This window comes from Oryctolagus cuniculus, chromosome 7, assembly GCF_964237555.1.
Source record: "Oryctolagus cuniculus chromosome 7, mOryCun1.1, whole genome shotgun sequence".
In the NCBI taxonomy this organism is placed as follows: Eukaryota; Metazoa; Chordata; class Mammalia; order Lagomorpha; family Leporidae; genus Oryctolagus; species Oryctolagus cuniculus.
In genome coordinates this window covers 112,349,581-112,357,766 of record NC_091438.1, presented here as the reverse complement: position 1 = coordinate 112,357,766, position 8,186 = coordinate 112,349,581, and positions in this window count along the sequence as shown.

Here is an 8,186-nt window from a genome sequence, read left to right as displayed (position 1 = left end):
GTATGGAAGGAACATTCCTGAATAAAATCAAAGCAATTTATGAAAAACCCACAGCCAACATCCTATTGAATGAGGAAAAGTTGGAAGCATTTCCACTGAGATCTGGTACCAGACAGGGATGCCCACTCTCACCACTGCTATTCAATATAGTTCTGAAAGTTTTAGCCAGAGCCATTAGGCAAGAAAAAGAAATTAAAGGGATACAAATTGGGAAGGAAGAACTCAAACTATCCCTCTTTGCAGATAATATGTTTCTTTATTTAGGGGACCCAAAGAACTCTACTAAGAGACTATTGGAACTCATTGAAGAGTTTGGCAAAGTAGCAGGATTTAAATCAATGCACAAAAATCAACAGCCTTTGTATACACAGACAATGCCATGGCTGAGGAAGAACTTCTAAGATCAATCCCATTCACAATAGCTACAAAAACAATCAAATACCTTTGAATAAACTTAACCAAAGACGTTAAAGATCTCTACGATGAAAATTAAAAAACCTTAAAGAAAGAAATAGAAGAGGATACCAAGAAATGGAAAAATCTTCCATGCTCATGGATTGGAAGAATCAATATCATCAAAATGTCCATTCTCCCAAAAGCAATTTACAGATTCAATGCAATACCAATCAAGATACCGAAGACCGTCTTCTCAGATCTGGAAAAAATGGTGCTGAAATTTATATGGAGGCACAAGAGACCTCGAATAGCTAAAGCAATCTTGTACAACAAAAACAGTAAGAGTCATCACAATACCAGATTTCAGGACATACTACAGGGAAGTTGTAATCAAAACAGCAAGGTACTGGTACAGAAACAGATGGATAGACCAAGGGAACAGAATAGAAACACCGAAATCAATCCAAACATCTATAGCCAACTTACATTTGATCAAGGATCCAAAACCAATCCCTGGAGTAAGGACAGTCTATTCAATAAATTGTGCTGGGAAAACTGGATTTCCACGTGCAGAAGCATGAAGCAAGACCCCTACCTTTCACCTTACACAAAAATTCACTCACATGGATTAAAGACCGAAATCTATGACCCAACACCATCAAATTATTAGAGAACATTGGAGAAACCCTGCAAGATATAAGCACCAGCAAAGACTTCTTGGAAATGACTCTGGAAGCACAGGCAATCAAAGCCAAAATTAACAACTGGGATTGCATCGAATTGAGAAGTTTCTGTATTTCAAAAGAAACAGTCAGGAAAGTGAAGAGGCAACCAACAGAATGGGAAAAAATAATTGCAAACCATTCAACTGATAAAGGGTTAATAACCTGAATCTACAAAGAGATCAAGAAACTCCACAAAAACAAAACAAACAACCCACTTAAGAGATGGGCCAAGAACCTCAATAGACATTTTTCAAAAGAGGAAATCCAAATGGCCAACAGGCACATGAAAAAATGTTCAAGATCACTAGCAATCAGGGAAATGCAAATCAAAACCACAATGAGGTTTCACCTCACCCTGGTTAGAATGACTCAAATTCAGAAATCTACCAACAACAGATGCTGGAGAGGATGTGAGGAAAAAGGGACACTAACCCACTGTTGGTGGGAATGCAAACTGGTTAAGCCACTATGGAAGTCAGTCTGGAGATTCCTCAGAAACCTGAATATAACCCTAGCACATGACCCAGCCATCCACTCCTTGGAATTTATCCAAAGGAAATTAAATTGGCAAATAAAAAAGCTGTCTGCACATTAATGTTTACTGCAGCTCAATTCACAATAGCTAAGACCTGGAATCAACCTAAATGCCCAGCACGAGTAGACTGGATAAAGAAATTATGGGACATGTACTCTATAGAATAGTATACAGCAGTAAAAAACAATGAAATCCTGTCATTTGCAACAAGATGGAGGAATCTGGAAAACATCATGCTGAGTGAAATAAGCCAGTTCCAAAGGGACAAATATCATATGTTCTCCCTGATCGGTGACAACTAACCGAGCACCAAAAAGGAAATCTGTTAAAGTGAAATGGACATTATGCGAAACAGTGACTTGATCAGCTCTTGTCCTGATTGTTGATGTACAACTCAATACTTTATCCCTTTTAGTACTTTCTTTTTGTTCTACTTAATACTATTGGTTGAACTCTGTAACTAATACACAATTTTTCTTAGGTGTTTAAATTTTAACTGAAAAGTTATCTCTGTTAAATATAAGAGTGGGAATAAGAGAGGGAGAAGATGTATAATTTAGGACAAGCTCAAGCTGACTTGCCCCGAATGGTAGAGTTAGAATTGTGCCAGGGGATTCCAATTCAATCCCATCAAGGTGGCATGTACCAATGCCATCTCACTAGTCCAAGTGATCAATTTCAGTTCACAATTGATCATAATGATAGTTCTAAGAGTCAAAGGGTTCACATAAACAAGACTAGTATTGGCATTGGGAAAATCATGCGGACGTGAAAAAAGACCCCTACCTTACACCCTATCAAAAATCAACTCACATTGGATCAAGCATTTAATTCTTAAAATGTGAAATCATCAAATTACTGGAGTAAAACATAGGAGAGACACTGCAAGACATTGGCATAGAAAAGACTTCTGGGATAAGATCCTGAAAGCACAGGCAATAAAGGCAAAACAATGGACAACTGGAATTACATCAAGCTAAGAAGCTTCTTGAAAGCAAAGCAAACACTCAACAAAGTGAAGTAGCAAGTGACAGATTAGGAGAAAGTATTTGCAAGCTATACAACTGAGAAAGGATTAATATCCAGAATATATACGGAGGTCAAGAAACTCAATAACAATAAAATAAATGATCCAGTTAAGAAATGGGCTAGGATGTGAACAGGCATTTTTCAAAGAATTAAATACAAATGGCTAACAGGCTCATTAAAATATGCCCAGGATTACTAGCCAGCAAGGAAATGCAAATGAAAAACCACAATAAGTCTTAACCCCACCACAGCTAGAATGGCTATCATCTCAAATTAAAAAATTGATAAATACTAGCAAGGATTTGGGTTTAAGGTACCTTAGTCTTCTGTTGGTGGGAGTGTAAACTAGCACAATCATTATGGAAGACAGTGAAGAGACTCCTCAGAAATCTGAGAAGAGATCTACCATATGACCCAGCCATTCCCCTCCTGGGAATTTACCCAAAGGAAATTAAATCAGCATATGAAACAGTTATATGTGCCCTCATATTTATAGCAGCTTAAATAACAATAGCTAACATAAGGAATTAACCCAGATGTCCATCAACTGATTAATTAATTATGGTATATATACATATTGGAATATTACTTGGGCATAAAAAGAATGAAATCTTATTTTTTGCAACCAAATTGCAGTCTAGGATTGGAATAAGCCAGTCCAGAATAACAAATATCATGTTTTCCCTGATTTGTGGTAACTGATATACAGAGTACAAATGAAACTATAATGTATATGAGCTAAATTGACATTTTGAGATTTGATTAGTTTATAAATCTTGTCAATATTCTTGAGGTTTTTCTATTTAATAATTGTAATGTACTACTTGTAAAACCATCTAGTGTTTTTTTCTATTTACTACTTGTAATGTACTACTTGTAATACTTTTCTATTTACTACTTCTTTATTTAGTCAAGAATTAAGCCTGTGATCATGAAGAAAATTTAAAGTATGTCATTGTAATAATTAGAAGAAAAATAAGATGATGAAGAGAAAAGAAAGTTGGAGTAAGAGAGGTAGGGAAGGTAGAGTGGGAAGATTAATTATGTTTTTTTTAAGATTGATTATTTATTTATTTATTTAAAAGGCAAGCAGCAAGTGTGAGATTATCCATCTTCTATTTATTCCTTTACTCCCCAAAAGGCCAAAATGGCCAAGGTTGTGGCAAGCAGAAGCCAGGATCCAGGAGTTTCTTCTGAGTTCTCCATGTGGGTAGCAGGGACCCAGGGACTTGGGCCACCTTCCACTGCTTTCCCTGGTTCATTAACAGAGCTAGATCAGAAGTGGAGCACCCAGGACTCAAACCATCTCCAATATGGGATAACAGCACCGCATGCAGAGGCTTAACCTTCTATACCAAAATGCTGGCCCCTCATAGTGCTCTTAAAACTGTATATATTATTATGCTATAAATACAAAATGGAATACTACACAGTTGAAAATAATGAAATCCTGTCATTTGCAACAAAATGGATGCTGCTGGAAACCATTTTACTGATCTGTGGTAACCAACAGAGTGCCTAAAATGTAATCTATAAGTAGTGAAATTGACACATTGAGATGCAATGGTTTTTTAACAGCCTTTGTCTCAACTGTTAAGGATCAGTGGTTTCTTTTTTTCATACTATTTGTTAAACTTTTTATTTAGTGTAGAGTTAAACTTATGTGTATAGAGTTAACTGAAAAAAATATTTGTAAAAATTAAGAATAGGATTAGGAGATGGAAAAGGAAGAAGGGTGGGAGCGAAGGCAGGAGGGAGGGTAGGGAAGAAAGTATCACTATATTCCTGAATCTGTATCTATTAAATGCATGAAATTTGTATACCTTAAATAAAATTCTTTAAAAAACTGTATATATGAAATATGTGATATTTTGTTCCCTTTATTTAAATTTTAAAAAGTAAAAAAATGGGCTGGTGCCACGGCTCACTAGGCTATACCTCTGCCTGTGGCGCCGGCTCCCAGGGTTCTAGTCACTGTTGGGGCGCCGGATTTTGTCCTCGTTGCTCCTCTTCCAGTCCAGCTCTCTGCTGTGGCTCGGGAATGCAGTGGAGGATGGCCCAGGTCCTTGGGCCCTGCACCCGCATGGGAGACCAGGAGGAAGCACCTGGCTCTTGGCTCAGATTGGCGCAGGGCGCGGGCCGCAATGCACCCCCCATGGCGGCCACTTAGGGGGTGAACCAACATAAAAAGGAAGACCTTTCTCTCTCTCTCTCACTGTCTTAACTCTGCCTGTCAAAAAAAATTTTAAAAGTCAAAAAATGAGAAATTTAAGCAAAAATGGAAATCTGCGATTTCAAAGATTCAAGACAATGAGTTATAACAACATAAAAAGTGATGGTGAGAAAATGGCCCGTGGAATAATTCAAAATTTTAAAATAGATTGTGCAAGTTTATATTATGAGCAATCTGAATAAGAAAATACAGACAGGCCTAAAAGATTAGTTAATTTTTTCGAGACTATAGAACTAGAGACTCAAGGAATAGATTTAAATATAAGTATAACTTTTTTCTTTTTACCTATATAAAACTGGGGTCAACTTTACATAAATCTATAATAAATAAATGGTAGGTTAATATTGAGAATTGTATATATGCTGTTAAGAGCACATCCATCTTGTACAATATAGGAATTATGTATTACAGAATTTGCTTATACTTTTCTATTTTAAATTATCTTTGACTTACATAGGTATTCATCATTGCTTATACCACTCATATATCATTGATCTTAACTATAGATAATATTTACTTTGATTCCAAATGTAAACTTCACTTACGTTTTTCTCATTGGAGAGTAAAATGATGGTTTTTGGTAACTTTTGGTATGCAACTGTCCATGATTATACTATAGACAGCTGTTGATGAATAATGCTGAGCACTGGAGTTGCCATGAAGAATTTTGCTGCATATTCTGACCTCTTCGGTGGTTTTATAGTAAAATATGAAACTATCAAATTAAATTCACTTTCCTGAACAAAAATATGTTTTGCTAAAATTGAATAAATACTAATTTTTGCAGCTACATAAAAAGAAGTCAGCTGACAGACTGATTTGCAGATAACATTTCTTGCTCTAGCTATTTTAAAGTCATCATCTTAGTCTTTAATTGTTGGCAAATTTACCGTGTTGTGGATTTTACACTGGTTTCAGTATTATATGTTTACTTTCTGATTTATTTTTATTTACTCTGCTTTAAATTAATTAGATTTCCAAAATTTGAGGAGTTTTAACTTAAGTTTTGGTAAATTCCCATTCAAAACTTCAAACATGATTCCTCCCTCATTCTTTCTCTTCTTACATTCTGACAGAATTTTTGTTATATCTCCTTCTATACAGGCCTTTTTCCCTCCTATTTATGGTGGGTTTTCTTTTGTGTGTATTTTTATTTGTTTACCATGCTTCAGCTACAGAGTCTTGTTTGTTAATTCCCTAGCTTTTGCCTAATCTTTTGTAAAACATCTATTGAGCTTTTATTACAACTACAATACTTCCTATTTGTATACATTCATTGGATTCTTTCCCAAATTTCCTAAGATTTCTTTATTAGTTTACACATGTTTTATTTGGTCAATGTCTTATACAGGCATATTCATTGTACTTATTTATTTATTTTTATTATTCATAAAATATTCCCTTTCTCCTCTCTCTCAAACCTGTGGGAGCTTTACCCTGTGGACCACTGACCTTGAATTTGGTTGTAACTTGCTTTGCTCAATGGAATGTGAAAATGGATGACATATATAGCATTTACATGAGGTTTTAAACATGCTGGCAATACTTGGCTAAGTCTCTTTTACTACAATTCACTGCTGCCTCTTTTTTATGGAGTTGCAAAATTAGAAGTATATGCAACAGACCAGAAGATAACCTTCAACTTGAAGTCAAGCAAAGATAAATTCATCAAATTCATGAAAATCAAAGCCAGATTCCACCTCCCAATATCTCCAAATGGCGGATTTTTGTGTTTGTAAACCATTGAATTTTGAAGTGATTTGTTATGCACTTAAGGAAAGTGGATGATAATTATTGAGGCTTAAATTTAAGCATGTCTGTAGAGAATAGTTTGTTTCTAATAGGTACTTCGGATATTACAAATTTAGGACTCACTTAACTAAAGTCTCAAATTGGCATAATTTAGCAATTCAGATAATGTTGAGTTGAACTAAATAGTTTGGTGATAGTTATCTTCCAGTAAAATTCCTGATACATTGCTTTTATTCCCAATGATAACAAAAGATTAAGATATGATTCCTTGCAATATCCTCAGCGTTAAGAAGCTCAGACATAACCAAAGGACCCACCGGGCTATTCTCAGTTACAGGAAGGGAGAAGTCCTGGTGGAAGGGTCCTTACGAACAGGGTTGATCTCTTGTTCATGGTTGACTTTCAAAGCCATGCTATTGAAGTCAACAGAGTTCACTAGATATCATCACAACAAAAGCAGTATCAGTGCTATGCTTATATTGCTAGGTCCTGATTTTCAACTTGGTTTTGACCTCCTTCCTTTCTTGCTAACTAATTAGTTTATTTATAATAACCTAGAACTTTTAGCTTTTTTCAGCATAAGAGTCAATTACGTTATTTAATAGCTGAAAATGGAATTTTTTTTAACTTTTATTTAATGAATATAAATTTCCAAAGTACGACTTATGGATTACAATGGCTTCCCCCCAATAACGTCCCTCCCACCCGCAACCCTCCCCTTTCCCACTCCCTCTCCCCTTCCATTCACATGAGGATTCATTTTCGATTCTCCTTAAATACAGAAGATCAGTTTAGCATACATTAAGTAAAGATTTCAACAGTTTGCTCCCACACAGAAACATAAAGTGAAAAATAATAGATGATTTTTTAAATGATGATGAAATCAGATCAGGCCTATTGTCATGTTTAATCCCAGTGAGAGTCAAGTTGGGAATTGATAATTTCTTCTTTTTTTTTTTTAAAGAAGATCAGATTAGTATACATTAAGTAAAGATTTCAACAGTTTGCACCCCCATAGAAACACAAAGTGAAAAACACTGTTTGAGTACTCGTTATAGCATTAAGCCTCAATGTACAGCACATTAAGGACAGAGATCCTACATGAGGAGTAGTGCACAGTGACTCCTGTTGTTGACTTAGCAAATTGACACTCCTGTTTATGGTATCAGTAATCTCCCTATGCACCAGTCATGAGTTTCCAAGGCTATGGAAGCCCCTTGAGTTCTCTGACTCTTATCTCATTTAGACAAGGTCATAGTCAAAGTGGAGGTTCTCTCCTCCCTTCAGAGAAAGGTACCTCCTTCTTTGAAGACCTGTTCTTTCCACTGGGATCTCACTTGCAGAGATCTTTCATTTAGGGCTTTTTTTTTTTTTTTTTTTTTTTTTTGCCAGAGTGTCTTGGCTTTCCATGCCTGAAATACTCTCATGGGCTTTTCAGCCAGATCCCCGTGCCTTAAGGGCTGATTCTGAGGCCAGAGTGCTGTTTAGGACATCCGCCATTCTATGAGTCTGCTGA